This window comes from Malania oleifera, chromosome 10 (genome assembly GCF_029873635.1).
Source record: "Malania oleifera isolate guangnan ecotype guangnan chromosome 10, ASM2987363v1, whole genome shotgun sequence".
In the NCBI taxonomy this organism is placed as follows: domain Eukaryota; kingdom Viridiplantae; phylum Streptophyta; class Magnoliopsida; order Santalales; family Ximeniaceae; genus Malania; species Malania oleifera.
In genome coordinates, this window is record NC_080426.1 from 44,421,445 (window position 1) to 44,438,213 (window position 16,769).

At 37.2% G+C, this 16,769-nt stretch overlaps 1 pseudogene; it reads right to left on the minus strand.

The window, feature by feature from the left end:
* Positions 1-3,968: 3,968 nt before the first annotated feature.
* LOC131166654 (gibberellin 20-oxidase-like protein) lies at positions 3,969-13,265 on the minus strand (annotated as a pseudogene).
* Positions 13,266-16,769: the final 3,504 nt, after the last annotated feature.

Consider the following 16,769-nt stretch of genomic DNA (forward strand, 5'->3'; position numbering starts at 1 on the left):
GTCCATGTGACTAATCCTGCGCCCCTTGAAGTTGACCCCACAACTCCAAAGGGAGGGTAAATTCAGGAGTTCAGGGGCGGAAATGAGCCCAGGAGGGTTTGAACACCTGACCTCATGAGAGGCACTCCCACAACCCACACTACCACCTGAACCACACCCTGGGGGTAACTAATAACCTAGTTTTCACAATCTAGTTCCAGTATTTTTCACAATCCAGTTCCAGTACATACGATACCAAACATACGGTCAGTGTCATCACACTCGAGCACCCGATAACCTGCAATAACCGAAGCCTTACAGCGATATCATTGCTAATACGGTGTCCACTCACACCCATCAGTGACCAGTTAGAACAAACATGCGATATTTCACACCCTCGGATCTAGAGCCTGATACTCTCGCCCATGGTATTTAGCTAAGACATGGCGTTTTCCCATCGTAATTAGCTGAGATGTGACAAATTTCACAAAACCTAGAACAATTTTGGAACTCATGTTCCTATACCTATCAGCTTACGGTAATTAACCATCATAGCTGTTTTACAAAACCTAGAACATTTACATAAAACAGTTTACTCCACACTTATTTGAGTATACAACAAATTATATCGTTTTCAATTTGAGAATATGATTTAATACAAATATAGGTACAGTCATCTCTTTACTACAGTTTTATACAACATATGATTTTCCAACAGAAATAGAGATGATTCCCGAAACCACAAATTTTTCCTAAAACTGCAACCCAAAAATTCCATATTTTCACCCGATAGATTTTCCCAAATAAGTAACCAAAAGATACATACAATCGTAAACTACATGTTTACCTATTTCGATTTCAAAAATAATTGTTATAAACAAGTTGGATCCAAGAGCCAAGAAAGCAATATTCTTGGGGATAAGTGCAGTAGTCAAAGGATACCGCCTTTGGTGTCTAGAGATGAAAAAAGTAATTTTAAGCAGGGATGTGACTTTTGATGAACTTGCGATGATGAAGAAAACAATACGCAAGGAGTCACGAGTTGAAGAGAAGACCAGTGGTACTCAACAACAGGTGGGGGTTGAGACAATTTTGGGAAACCCAGTGAGAAATTAGACTACACAAGGTAAATCTCCAGTTACGGTGGGGAATAGTATACAAGAATCTTCACAGCAACAAAAATCAATTATTTCTCAGAGGCCAAGACGAGAAATTCAAAAACCTGCTCAGCATACTGATATGGTGGCCTATGCACTTCCAGTTGTGGATGATAATGTTCCTTACACTTTCAAAGAAGTAATGAGGAACTCTAATCAGACAAATGGAAAAGAGCGATGGATGAAGAAATGCAGTCTCTTCATCTAAATCAGACTTGGGAGCTAGCCTAGCTGTCCTAAGGTAAGAAAACAATTGGTTGCAAATGGGTTTATTTAAAGAAAGAAGGATTTCCAGATGCGAATAATGTTCGCTTCAAAGCTAGATTGGTAGCTAAGGGCTACGCACAGAAGGAAGACATTGATTATAATGAGATATTTTTCTCCTGCATGTGCTAATCGCATATGTCATAACCTGGTTGTATCTGAACCTGCATCTTTCTTAGAAATAACAGTTGTTGAGCTAATAACTATACTACCTTGTAAATAATACAAGTTATTTTTCTTTATTCTTTTCATCACCACCAGCGCACCTGATTTAATCTTTAAGGTTCCATCTTTCAAAGTGATAGTGAGCCCTTTAGATTCTAAGACACCCAATGAAATCATATTTTTCTTTAGACTTGGAACATACCTAACGTCAGTCAAGTTTTAATAGTTTCATCTTGACATTTCAACCGCATTGATCCTATTCCAGTTGTTTTACAGGTATTATCATTTTCCATAAAAACAACCCCAGCATCTAATTCTTCAAAATTAGAAAACGATTCCCTATTGGGACACATGTGATAGGAACAACCATAATCCAAAATCCACTCACCAAAATAATGTGACGAAGATGTTCCAACAAGAGAAAAATCTGACTCACTTCCATCATCATTAGCAATATTTGCATTAGAATGTGCTTTGCCCTTATTCTTTTGCTGTAATTTAGGGCAATCTTTCTTTCAATGCCCTCTCTCATGACAAAAGGCACATTCATCTTTAGCAGGTCTCCCACGAGATTTACTCCTCCCATGAGATTTACTCCTCCTTCTAGGCATACGACTTTGAGAACGTCCCCTTATTGTTAGTGCTTCTGTTGTTTCCTTATGGACCCTCTAATCCTTCTTTACGCATTCAATACTAATCAATGCAATACAAACAACATCAAAAGTAACTTTATCTTTCCCATACAACAAAGTGGTTGTTAGATGTTCATAATCATCAGGGAGAGAGTTCAGCAATAATATGACTTTGTCCTCATCTTTAACCTTTTCAACCAAATTTAACAAATCGGCCAAAATTTTATTGAAAGCATTTATGTGGTCATTAATCGAAATACCTTGTTGATACTAGAAGTGAAACAATTTCTTTTTCAAATAGAGTTGATTTTCCAGAATCTTGGTCATAAATGTATCTTCCAATGTCTTCCATAATTTCTTTGCATATGTCTCCCTCATAACACAATATTTTTGATTTTTAACGAGACATAGACGAATCGTACCACATGCCTGACGATTGATTTTTTCCCAATTTCTGTCACCCATATCTACTAGTTTATCATCCAAAGCAATATCTAATGTCCATCACCTCACATTGCCACATACCAAAATTATTGATACTATCAAATTTCTCCACCTCATATCGAGCATTAGCTATCGTCTTCAATGATGATGTCGAAGCCGAAGGGGTTGGAGTTCGTGTGGAGAAAGTTTCTTTTACTGTTACACTAGTTTTTCCATCTTCTATATATTCAATAGCAACCAAAAAAGCAAAACGCCTAGGATGAATAGTACGTACCAACTGTGTCTACTCTATTTTATCCTATGAAATTCTACTTTGATCAGGACGACCTCCAGGGAGTGACTGAGCCACAATGGTCTCTGAGCACTCACTTAGACAAGGTCTTTCTTAGGCATCAAATGTGGAATCAAGGCTCCTAATAGAGGAATACCTCCATATTGACACTATTCAACCTAGCTCTGATACCAATTGTTGTGCCAGGCACCCCATTTATGCCCAACACCAATACTACAACTATTGCTATTGAATATATAAGAAAATAAAGTTATACAAAAACTAATAATAAAGCAGTAAAAAGAACAAGACAAGAAATTAAAGAGGCTCGGTATAGAATTACCTACGTCCTCGGGCACCGACGATCAATCCACTACTTTTTGACAAAGTACAACTTTGAGATGTGTTTTACAAATGGAGAGTTGAGCTCTTTATATAGATTCAACCTCAAATCCAAAAAACACTTCTCACCAATGTGGGATAAACAAAGAAAAAATTCAAAAACAACTTTTTATACCAATGTGGAACTATTCTACCAATGTGGGACAAAAAACAACAAATAGGACATTATTGCTAATAAAATACACACTTCAAAAGTAGAAGAAAGAAAAGAAAAAGAAAACCTTATAGTTTTGGATGCTGTTAGATTTAGTTGTCATATACACAAAAAAAAAAAAGAGCAGCCTGGAGCACAAAGCCCTCGCCTATGCGGGATTTGGGGAAGGGGTGGACCACAATGGGTTTATAGCATGTAGCTTTACTTTGCATTTTTGCAAGAGGTTGTTTCCACGCCTTAAACCCGTGACCTCCAGGTCATACTAAGATAAAATATTTCACAATTATAGATACTGCAAGTTGGAATTCCAACCGTACAACTATTTTGCTGTAGTATACCTACAGGTCAAACGTATCCAAATTCCCTATCTCTCACCTCTCACTCAAGAACATAGTTACACAATATTAAAGCACTGAAATTAAATTTTGAAGACCAAAGGAACAAAAAGATTAACAAATATGGATTTTTCCATGAAAAACAGCTTTAACGTCCACTTCAAATCAGCCGTCGCAGTTAAAGCCAAATCTCAGCAAAATATTTAACTGTAAACCAACTTTATCAAACTTTCCATACTCACTGCTTTCTCTAAACCTCAAATAATCTGTGCAAAAAAATGGTTTGTAAATCCTTGTATTTACTTCTCCTACCACTTCATCTGGTGCCAAGATCAACTTCTTATCCTCAAAGCACTAAAAAAAATTAAAAGAGAAGTGATTTACAGGTTTTTTTTTTTAGCACAACTTGGTGTTTTGAGGACCGTAATCTTCCATTGCTCAAGGCTTGCAACAGATCACCTATGTTCGCTACAAGAGTCCCCTCACATGGCCTAATGTCCATCCATTTTCCCTCCTCTGATCTCACTTCAAGTCCGCCAATTTCATTCTGATATACAATTGTTACACAACTCATATCGGTATGCATTCCAAGCCCCTCAACTTCTTCTTCCAGACCAACCAGAGGCAAGTAGTTTATTATTCTCAAATACCCATGGCAATGTTTGAATTTGTCTTCATAACATTTGCTCTCAAAACCATCCTCCAAGCTCTTTAACACAATCTCTATAATTATCCTTGATAATTTTGTCATCTTGTTTCCATATTCTTGGCTTACAATATTTCACTATCAAAAAATTCAAAAAAAAAGAAGAAGATAAAAACAAAGAAAGACCTCAGGTGATTGGAGCGTAAAGGAACAAGAACATAAACATGCATAACATAATAGAAAAGCAAAGAATAAGAACACTGTTATTGGATATTACCTAAATTTAGAGCTATGCTTGTCAAGAAGGACACTTGCATAACTTTGAGCAGAAGAAAAAAAGTTTGGTCTAGATCAAAGAAAGGAGATGCTATGAAAGGAGGAGTGTAATTTCTTAAATGAGATGAAGGACCAAGTTTAAGTTTGGTTTTAGAAGGAAGGCCAAAGAGGTGTTTTGAGAGGGAGCAGAGTTTGCCATAAAAGATCATTTGAGACATTGTTAAAACTAATAAACTCTGTATTATTCTTTTTGTGTGTATAAAACTGTGCAAGGGTCATCCTTTTATAGGTGAAGGAGGCAGACTACAAAGGTAACTCAGTAAGTACACAGATGTGCCTAAATTGCGGAGATATATAATTAGGGAGATACGCTAACATCCCCCCTCAAACTCAAGGTGGTATCGAAGATGTCATCTGAAGTTTGCAGACTAAAGCACGATGGCGACCAGGTGGATGAGCCTTCATAAAGATATTAGCCAACTAATCAGCTGAAGGAACTGACAAGAGGCGAAGTGTCCCTTTCTGAAGATGATGACATACAAAATGATAGTCGATCTCAATGTGTTTGGTGCGTTCATAAAAGACATCATTGTGAGCGATCTGGACAATACTATGATTGTCACAATAAAGCAGAGTGCTCGAGGGCTAAGGAACACCCATATCTTGGAGAAGCCCATGAAGCCAAAGAAGTTCAGAAGTAGTATCAACAAGAGCCCGATACTCAGCCTTAGTGCTAGAGCGAGCAACAATAGTCTGCTTTTTGCTCCGCCAAGAGATAAGAGAGTCACCAAGTAGAGAAATAAAACCAGTGGTAGACCGATGATCAGTATGGTCCACTGCCCAATCAGCATCTGAATAAACTTGCAACATCAAGGATGAGTGGGAGGAAAAAAAAAGTCCATGAAATAATGTTCCTTTCACATATCGTAAGATGCGAAGAACAGTTGCATAGTGAATGGAATGAGGAGCTGACATAAACTGGCTAACAAGGTGCACTGCATAGGCAATGTCTGGTCTAGTGATAGTGAGATAAATCAAGCTCCCAATAAGTTGTCGGTAACGAATGGCATCAGGAAGGAGCTCTCCATTAGTTGGACGGAGTTTGATGTTGGGCTCCAACGGACTATCAGTTATCTTACAATTTGTGAGACCAGCACGTGTGAGAAGATTATAGGCATATTTGGCTTCGGTCAAAAAGTAGCCATCAAAGGTAGGGGACACTTCTAAGCCAAGGAAGTAGCAAAGAGAACTGAGGTCTTTCATCTTAAATTGCTGACACAGAAATTGCTTAAGATTATGAATACCAGAAGTATCATCACCAGTAATGATCATATTGTCAACATAAAGTAGTAGAATAGTGATGCTAGTAGTAGTGTGATGGGTAAAAAGGGTTGAATCATAGGGGCTAGAAGCAAACCCAAGCTGTGTAACAGTGGAGCGAAACTTGGCAAACCAAGCACGGGGAGCTTGCTTAAGCCCATATAAAGCATGGCGGAGATGACAAACCTTACCAGGAGGATTAGGATACCTTGGAGGGGGCTGCATACATACCTCATCAGGAAAATCACCATGTAAGAAGGCATTCTTGACATCTATTTGAAATTAAGACCATCTTCGGGTAGAGGCAATAGCCAAAAGGGAGTGAACAGAGGTAATACGAGCAACATGGGCAAATGTCTCCTTATAATCAATGCCATATTCCTGAGTAAAGCCTTTTGCCACTAAACGAGCTTGATGTCCTACTTCAGAACCATTGGAGTTCATTTTCCGTTTATACACTCATTTGTTCCCAACTACAGTCTTACCAGGAGGCAGGTCAACCAGGTCCCAAGTATCAGTTTTGTGAAGTGCGTCAAGTTCTTCAGACATAGTTTGCTGCCAAAAAGGAACAGAACAATCTTCATGATAATTGCGAGGCTCGTGAAAGGAGTCAAGAGTAGAAAAATAGTGATAATCACTAAGATAGGTAGGAGGTGCCCTTACCCGACTAGAACAATGGACATCCAAATCAGAGGACTCTAGTGGAGTGGATGCAATGACATGATCATCAGACGGTCCAGGTTTGGGAGACAAATGCAGAGTGATCACCTGATGAGCTGTCATGACCTACATTAGAGGAAAAATTGGGAGAGGGATCTATGGCAGGGTCAATGAAAATAGGAGAGTATGAGGGACAATCAGAAGAAAATAGAGATGAAAACTAAGGTGTAGCCCCAAGAAAGGGGGGGGGGGGTGAATTGGGTTATTTAAATTTCTTTTAAATGCTTTTATAAATTCTTAACCTTTTATAATTCTTTCAAAGATTTCTTGACTTCTTTAAGAAATCACACAAAGGCTTAAGTCTTTTATTCAATCCACAACCACAACACAAATAAAAAATCAATCAACTACTCAAACCAATCAACCACAATATAAGTAACCAATCAATATATGCTTTGCAATTCTTTTGGCAATATTCAGCTTGATTGTTTGCAGCCCTGTGTATATGAATATGTAAGCCTTGTAGAGAATGTAATTGGCCTTTCAATTGATAATCAAAATAACATCCAATCACTCTTTCCAAAATCAAAATTCAAATAAACCTTCAGTTAATAGGTTTTGAGTTGTTAACCAATCAACGTACTTTCTTACGGTTTCCGCAAAGTATTGATTAACCAACGTACTCCCCTTCGGTTTCCGCAAGCCCAAGAACAAATTAAGCTTTCGTTTATTTAATTTCCAATACATGTTTGTTTTATGATTAAGAGAATTACAACATCCACACAATTTATATTTTTTCTGGAATTTAAAGAGAATAAGCAAAAGAGAGTGACACCAGCATTTTTACGAGGTTCGACTTATCCCCAGCCTATGTCCTTGCCTTAGGCTAACCACCTAAGGATTACACTATACCTGTTCCTTTCTGAGTGGAACAAAACCATTACAAATAACCTCTTTTTAGGAAGAGAAACCTCTCCAAGCAATAGGCCATGCTTGGTCCAACGATCCAAATCAATCTTGAATCATCAAAGAACTATTAAATGGAAATAAGAATCAGTGTACAAGCACACTCTCAAAACAGAGCAAATTTGTACAAGTTAGAGCACTTAATATACTTCAAAGCAAATACTAAATAGAAAATACGAAGTTTAAGATTTAGATGTCACCAAAGGTTCTTTCTTATAGATAAAGAAAACTTAGCTGCAAATCAGAACCAAGGCTTTTGATCAATCAGCAATTTTGTAGAGTTCTCCCAACACAAGGATATGAGCAAGTATGGACTTTTGGAGAGTATGAACGTAGGATGCTTGTCTTGCTTGACCAATATGATTCATGAGTCTAAAAAGGTATTTATAAAGTTTTTTGTGAAAGAGTTTCCTTATTTACCAAGTTGACTTGGAGTGTTTGGTCAACTTTGCAAAAGATTTGAAATCCTAGAATTAATTTTGAAAATCTTCCCGTTAAATTCGAATTTCAAAATCTCCTTGGAGTTAGTCGGCTAACTCACTCGATTGGGTCATTTTTTTTGCAGGTCATTCGGTTGGACAGGCAGCTAACAACATTCTGTCTGTCAAAAATTTATTCCCATAAATAACCAGTCGACTGACTGAACTTAGTTCAAAAATGTCAGTCGGTTGGACAGATTAGATGTTAGTCGGCTGACTGATCACAAGTGAAAATAGTCAGCCAGCTGGATAGATTTATTCAGTCTTTATATTTGTCAGTCGGCTGGCCAATCTTAGTGTGTTTTGGTCAGTTAGCTGACCAGTCCATTCTTTTTCAAAATATTTTCATTTTTGATTTTTAAACTCTAGTTTATTTGAAAGACTCAATTCTAACTTTTCAAAATAATTTTTAAGGATATTTTTTTTTTAAAGAACTGGTCTTTAAGTCTTTGCATCCTAAATAGCTTCATATTTCTAAATAGTATTGAATTGAAGTACTTACAAAACTCATTAAGCACTAAGTTTTCAAGCCTTTTGAGATTCATCTTGACTTCAAGTCCTACTTAGCCTTTAAGCTTTTCATTTGTCTTTTATTGCTATAATACTCTAAGTAGCTTTTATTTGATTGTCTTTGATTTCCAGCTTGCTTCCAATGACAAACATGAGTGTAGTTTTACTTAATCCTAAAATAAAATCACTCAACAACACATGTTAAAATATCCTTCATTTGTTATCATCAAAACAAGATTGAAAAGCCTAGTTAGGCCAATAGGGGAGATACTAGTGAACATTTTGTGTTTCCAAAACTGTACATGCCAAGAGACTTGAAGACGCTTGGCTATGGGGTCGTAGCACCGATAAGCCCTTGTGTTCAATGCCATAACCAAGAAAGCAATAGAGACGAGAGCGAGGTTTAAGTTTTGTATGTTGATGAGGGGGGAGTAAAACAAAGCAAGCACAACCAAATACTTTGAGAAGAGAATAATTAGGTACCTATCTATAGAGAGCCTCATATAGGGATTTATTGGAAAGATTAGGGGTTAGAACCCGATTAATAGTGTAAACAGCAGTAAGAGTAGCTTCACCCCAAAAGGATTCTGGGAGGGATGCAGAGAAGAGTTGAGAGCGAACAGTGTCAAGAATGTGACAATGCTTACGTTTTGCACGACCATTCTGTTGGGAGGTGGATGGACAGGATCGATGGGATAAGGCACCGGCCTCTCGAAGTTCTTTTATGAAAGGGGTAGAAGTATATTCCAAGGCATTATCGGATCGAAATACTTTAATGGTGCGATCAAACTGAGTTTTAATCTTCTACTTAAAGTCAAGAAAAACATTAAGTAATCCAGTGCGATCATGCAAAAGATAAATCCATGTATATCGAGAGTAATCATAGATAAAAATGACAAAGTAACAAGACCCGCCCTTAGTAAGGACAGGAGCAGGTCCCCAAATATCAGAATGAACCAAATCAAAAGGTGCAGAAGACAAAGAATTACTTTCATTAAAAGGTAAAGCTTTCTGTTTCCCAAGTTGACAAGGCATACAATCAAAATGTTCAAACTTAACATTTCCTAAGAAAACACTAGAAGCTAAAGACTAAACACGAGACAACGAGGTATGACCGAGATGAGAATGCCAAACATTGGAAGACACTGCAATAGAAAGAGATAGAGGAGAACACAAACGAGGCAAATGCAGAGATGTGAGCTCGAAAAGACAATCAACTTTATGCCCGGTCCCAACAAGCTGGCCCGTCTTTGGATCCTACACATCGCAACCTTTGTGAGAAAAGGTTAAGATCAAACCACTTTCAACAAGTTGCCTAACAGAAAGGAGTTTGAGAGACAAGTTAGGCATAACATATATGTCAGGTACCGAAAAAGTAGGAGTAAAAGCATAACCAAGATGACTAACAGATATATGTGAACCATCAGCAGTATAAATTAAGGGAACAAGATTTAAAGATTACTTATGTATCACTAAAGAGGAATCAAAGGTCATAGGATTGCAACAGACAGAATCAATAAACCAAGGTGTAGAGGTACCTGTGGAGACTGATAAGGTAGTAGAAGTGGGGGATAAAACCTGGGTGATAATTGCCTCAAGGTCAGCTATAGAAAGAGATGACAAAGGAGGTGCAGAAGATGGAGCAGAAACTGAGAAGATGGTGGAGACAGCAGCAACAAGCTTGGAAGAGTAAGATACCTTAGCCTTGAGAGCATCCTTAGCATCATTGGCCTTCGTCTTAGGACAATCTAAAATATGGTGACCATTTTCCTTACAATAGTGGCACTGGCCATTGAAACGACGCGATTTAGAAGAAGCAACAACTGCAGTAGGAGTAGCCGAAATAGAGGAGCTAGACGGAGCAGTAGCCAAGACCATATCGGGAGAATGAACCCGACGAGTCTGTTGTCGTGTCTCCTTAGAAATGAACTCTGCAAGAGCAACCTCAAGTGTAAGAAGAGGAGATTGATGTAACAAAGAAGCTCGAGATGCATCATAAAATATATGAATTGACGACGATCCCGATATACAACAAAAATGCTTAATCAACTGCTCATTTGAAAAAAGAAGGGTCATCTTGAGAAAGTTGATCCCAAATGCCACTAACCTGAGCATGAAACTCGGCAATAGACTGTCTAGGTTCTTGACACATCTAGGAAAGCCTAGTTTCCAATTGAAACTCGAAAGCAGCATCATTACCACAATTGTATAGTTTTGCCAAAAAAAATCCCAAGCAAGTTTGGCATTACGAAACTTAGGAAGTAGACTCTGAATAGTAGGAATGGATGTATTAATAAATCCGGAAAGGATCTTATGGTGAGTACTTTCCCATTCGTCAAGAGCCTTATCAATTTTTGTGGGTTTTTGTTTTGTTCCATTGACAAAACGCCATAATCTCCGACCAATAAAAAAAAATGACATTTGTTGGGACCAAGCATTATAGTTGGAGCCATTCAAAACAATCTCTATAAGGCGAGCAACATTATTTAAAGACTCCATAAAAAAATGGATAATACTGACCGATGTAGAGCAAAGAGCAATTTAACAGAATCTGAGAGACGAATCTAGGAGATACCACACCAAAAAACTGGTGCTTCTCCAGAGAAAGAATGAGGCCAGAGAGAGCCAAATACGAAACTGAGAGGTGAGGCGGTACGCTGTGAAGAGCTATCTATATCCTGCATATGGTGGTCATGTAGAAAAAAAGAGATACAAGGACAATATTTAAAATTTGAAGCACAATACAAAAATCAAGTCTCGAATGCCTGTCTAAATCCAAGCAGGTATCAAAAACTCTAATTTCTGAATTGTTTACTCTCTTTCTGCTTTCGGAGAAAAAATAAAGGTGCTGCGAGACAACATCTAGGGTATCACGAAGCCTGCGATTCACTATCTTCAAGAGGGATATGATGTGAGGAAATAGAGTGCCGAGAGTAGTTTTTCAGGTGGAAGCCGGGGCTCGACATCGTCGGCGGCGGTTGTGGCTTCGCGACATCGTTTATAGAGGGGTTCTAAGTGATGGCTCTGTTGTGGCTGTGAAGAACCTCCTGAACAACAAGGGTCAAGCAGTATGATTTATGGAGAGGCTCGAGGCATCCTCAAGATCATCCTTGAGAACATGATTCTCAATGCTGTGACTTACAATGAGCATGCTAGTAGGATGACGGCGACTGAGAGAGCACTGGACGACGGGGAGATAAAGAGCATCAGAACGAGAGAGTGCCGGACGAATGGGAGACAAATAGAGCCAGACAACTGAGTGTGAAACGATGCAGGAGACAGAGAGTGCCGGATGGAGGCTGTTGCCTGCGTTCAAAAATAGGGGGACAAGGAAGGTTAGGGAAAAAAAATTAGGTTTAGAAGGCTTTGATACCATGTTAAAACTAATAAACTTTGCATTATTATTTTTGTGTGTATAAAACTGTACAAGGGCCATCCTTTTATCAGCGAAGGAGGCAGACTACAACGGTAACTCAGTAAGTACACAGATGTGCCTAAATTAGGGACATATATAATTAGGGAGATATGCTAACAGACACCATGATTAGTAATGTGAAAAAAACCCCATTCTCTGTAGGCCTTAGCTAGGGAGGACATAGAAGATGGCTGATGTTTGTCCAAAACTAGGAGTTGTATGGTAGTCACAGACTAAAACATCATCCTCCAGAAAATAGAGAGAAGGTTTGGTTTGTCCATGTAGGTTGGGCTATTATTAACTGGATAGCTCATTAGAATGAGCAAAATAAATGTTCTAAATATAAATAAATAACGCAGCACAGGTTTTCAACTTCATCAAACTTAAATATCAACATTGAAGGGAAGGATAGACATTGGTGAAACAAGAGGTGAAAGATCAATGCAAATGAATATATATAAATCCATGAAAATTGCAGATTGCATTGATATACCTTTATTAAAGGATAATACATGATGTATATGAACTTCTATTTAGTTATAAACAAATATTTATTTGTGACATGAGAAGAAAATGGAAACTTAACTTTATACATGCATCCATTTTTAAAAGTAAATCACATTTTGAGTGTTGACGCGCAACGATTTTAATTTTCCGATTAACAAAATAAATAGCACAAAGAACATTCATAGAAAAAATGTAGATGAGAGATTTTACATGGTTCGGCAAGATTGCCTACGTCCACGAAGTGTGCGTCTGGAGAAAAAATTACTATGAAACAATGGCAGTACAAGATCTTATCAGACTCTCCCAGATCCCAGATCCCCTATACACCTCTTCACCTATCAAACCAGTGAAGAAAAAAATCTTCCTAGAGAGAAAGCCCCATCTAGCTCTCCTTACACAAAATGACAAGCAATACACTCTTTTTCCCAAGGCTTACAAACATATAAATGACACCACACAATCGTTAGATTTAGAGACGATCCAACGGCTGTGATAAAAGCCACAATAAATAAATAAATAAAAACATATTTTTTTAACAATCTCCACCTTGGCTTTTAATCATAGCCAAACACAACATTTCATCCCCATGCTCTGGGATGCTCTATCAACAATCAACAAAAGACTACATTAACTAAGTCCAGACAGCGCTTGAACTCAGCTAATGTAACAGGCTTCATGTGCATATCTGCAACATTTCCATCTGTGTGGATCTTCAATAATTGGAACTTACCACTTTCAACCCAACCTCTAAGTGCATGGTACCGCACGTCAATATGCTTCGTGCGAGAGTGTTAGACCTGATTTCTTGCAAAGTAGATAGCACTTTGACTATCACAGAATACGTGTAACCTATCCTGCATAACACCAAGTTCCTGAATCAGTCCAGTTAACCACAAAGTCTCCTTACCTGCCTCTGCCAAAGCTGTAGTAGGTTGCAACATAGCCTTCCAACTAATGGAACCACCAACCATGGTAAAAATGAAGCCAGAAGTAGACCTCCTCTTATATAAATCACCTACATAATTAGAGTCCACATAACCCTGAACAAGGCAATCATTAGTACTTTCAAACAAGATACCATAATCAGAAGTGCCACACAAATATTTGAAAATTCATTTCACCGCATTCTAATGCAATCTACCTGGATTAGCCATATATTTGCTTACCAAACTAATTGCATATGACAAGTCCGGTCTACTACATACCATAACATACATCAGACTCCCTACTGCACTGGCATAAGGCACACTAGCCATATCCAACTTATCCTCATCAGTAGAAGGACACAGTTTAGTAGACAACTGAAAATGAGCAGCTAGAGGTGTACTTACCGGTTTAGCCTTATCCATATTAAACCTTTCCAACACCTTCTCAATATACTTACCCTGTGACAACCACAAATTTTTCTATTGTCTGTCCCTCCATATTTCCTTGCCAAGGATCTTTTTAGCTACACCAAGATCCTTCATCTCAAACTCATCATGTAACCTGCCTTTCAACACATTCAACTCATTAGTACTTTTAGAGGCAATCAACATGTCATCCACATATAGCATAAGGATCACATATACACCACTGTTAAGAAATATGAAGTAAACACAACTATCATAACTGCTTCTAACATACCCAATCCTTAACATATAAGAATCAAACCTTTTATACCATTGCCTAGGGGATTGCTTTAAACCATAAAGAGACCTATTCAACTTACATACCAGGCGTTCTTTACCTTATTCCACAAACCCCTCCGGTTGCTCCATAAAGATATCTTCCTATAACTCACCATGAAGGAAAGTTGTTGTTGGCCTTACAAGGCTTAAAATCATGTTATCTTGTTTTGATGCTAATAAACAAGTGGAATTTAACATATTTGTGTGAGTAATGTTGTTTCAGGGCTCATATATGAGAAAGCAAGGTTAAAGTGCCCACAAGGATCAAATATGATGAAAGCAAGGTCAAAATGCTCACAAGGATCAAATGAAGCTTAAAAGAGTCAAAGCATGGATTTAAAGATGATATATTAAACTTGAAGAATATGAGGACATGAATGATTTGTTGAAAGCCAAGGAATGTTAAAGTCAAAAGAGCCAATGAAAAGCAAAGTGAGGAAGCTCAAAGAATATGAAAGCTTGAAGAAAAGATGGACTCAATCCAAGGACAAAGCATGAAGACTAAAGAATCTAAAATGTTAAAGTCTTAGAAGTTTTCATGTAAGTACTTTAATGTTTAAACTATCGTTTGAAATATTTTGAAGCTCTTAGATTAACTTCTTAGACCTAGATATATTTTAAAATACTTGGAAAATATTTTTATAAGGTCAAAAATTATTTTAAAAGGGTTAGAATCATTTTTTGAATGAAAAGCACAAAAAAGAGTTCTTCCAAATGCTGTCAGTTTTTATATAGCCGCATTGAGGTGAATTTTTCTCTATCAATATCTCATTATTTTCAAATGTGTTCAACATGAAAGTTGTAGGATTTTATCTTATCTTTGTTTTGACACCAATAAAACCTAATTTGGAGTTATACATAAAAATTTATAGCTAAAACATTGAATAGGGGTCACTGCTGTCAGACATATGAACATTGTTCACGGGAGGGACTTCAGATGACTGAACAGCATACAAAACGACCTTAGATGTCTAAAGATTAAGTTCAGACGTATGAATATTTTCTGGATAGAATATAAAGAAGGTAGTAGCAGTTCAGACGTCTGAACTCGCGACTTCAGACGTTTGAACACTGTTCAACGGGCAAATTTTTAAATTCTAATATTTAAAAAAATAACCGTTTTAAGCTCCAAACTTTCTAAAAATTTGGGAAACTCTCTAAGAAAACTTTTTCAACATGGAAAAAAGTTTGAAAGCCTATAAATACATGGTTTTGCAAATCAAAATACATCTAAGAATTGAAAAATCTGTTTTGTAAAGTTGAAAGCACTCTTGTTCTTTAAAAGCTCTCTTGCTTACTCATTGCAAAATTCTTTTGCTAAGATATTCTGAAGTGCTGATCCTTCTTCCTTTGAATTCCTACTGCTAATCCTCTTCTAAGAAGGATATTGGTGAATTTTACACTTGAGCTTCATTCTATTTCATATTGATATTTTACATTCAAAGTATATAGTACTGAAATTGTACTAACTTGCTCTTTGAGAGAGTATACTTGTACGCAGATTATATCTTGTTTCTTGTAGTTCTTTGAAGATTCCAAAGGTTGTTTGGATCGTTGGCTAAGCAAGGAAATATTGCTTAGAGAGGCGGGCTCTAGCCTATGTAAGGAGTGACCGAACGAGGGAATATTATTTGGAGAAGGCGGACTCTAGCCTTAACCAAGGAGTGTTGTAATCGGTATTGTTCCACCCGTCAATGGAACTGAACAAGTGAATCCTTTGGTGGTTTGCCAAAGGCGAGGACGTAGGCTGGGTATAAGTTGAACCTCGTAAAAATCTCCGTCTCACTCTCTCTTTCTCTATTCTTTATTTTCAGTGCATATTTAAATTGCGTGGATGGTTTAAATTTGAAAATCACATAAACTACATATATTTGGAAATCAAACAAACTTAAGGTTTAATTTTGATTTGGGTTGTGGAAATTAAAAGGGAGTACGTTGGTTACACCATATCTTGTGGAAACCATACGGGAGTACGTTACTTGGTTAACATCCCAAAGATAAATTTACCAAGAGTTTAGTTGAGTTCTAAATATTGAGAAGAGTGTAGATATTGTGTTGATTGAATGTTATATTGCACATCATATTGAAGAAGTTACGATTTCATATCATGGCTGACAATAAAAGATATTGTGATTAAATGGTATAAAACTTGAGATTGATTGGATAGTGTTTTTATTCCAAGAGTGATAAATCTTGAATGATTTCATCAATTTAATAATGCTGCAGTGAACTTATATTTGATAAATAAAGTGTGGTTGTGTTGGTGTGGAGATTGTGATTAATTGTTTGAATGTTTTATTAGCTTTGTGGTTGATTAAAGAGATTAAGTTGTTGTGTGATTGGTGAAATTAAACAAACAAGTTAAGGAATTGGTTAAGTGTTTAAAGAAGTTAAGGATTCTTAAAAGAAGTTAAAAGAAAGTTTTAAAAGCCAATTCACCCCCCTCTTGGGAAGCTATTCCTAATTTCAAATGGTATCAGAGCGGGTTATAGTAAATCTTAACAAGTAATAAAAAGA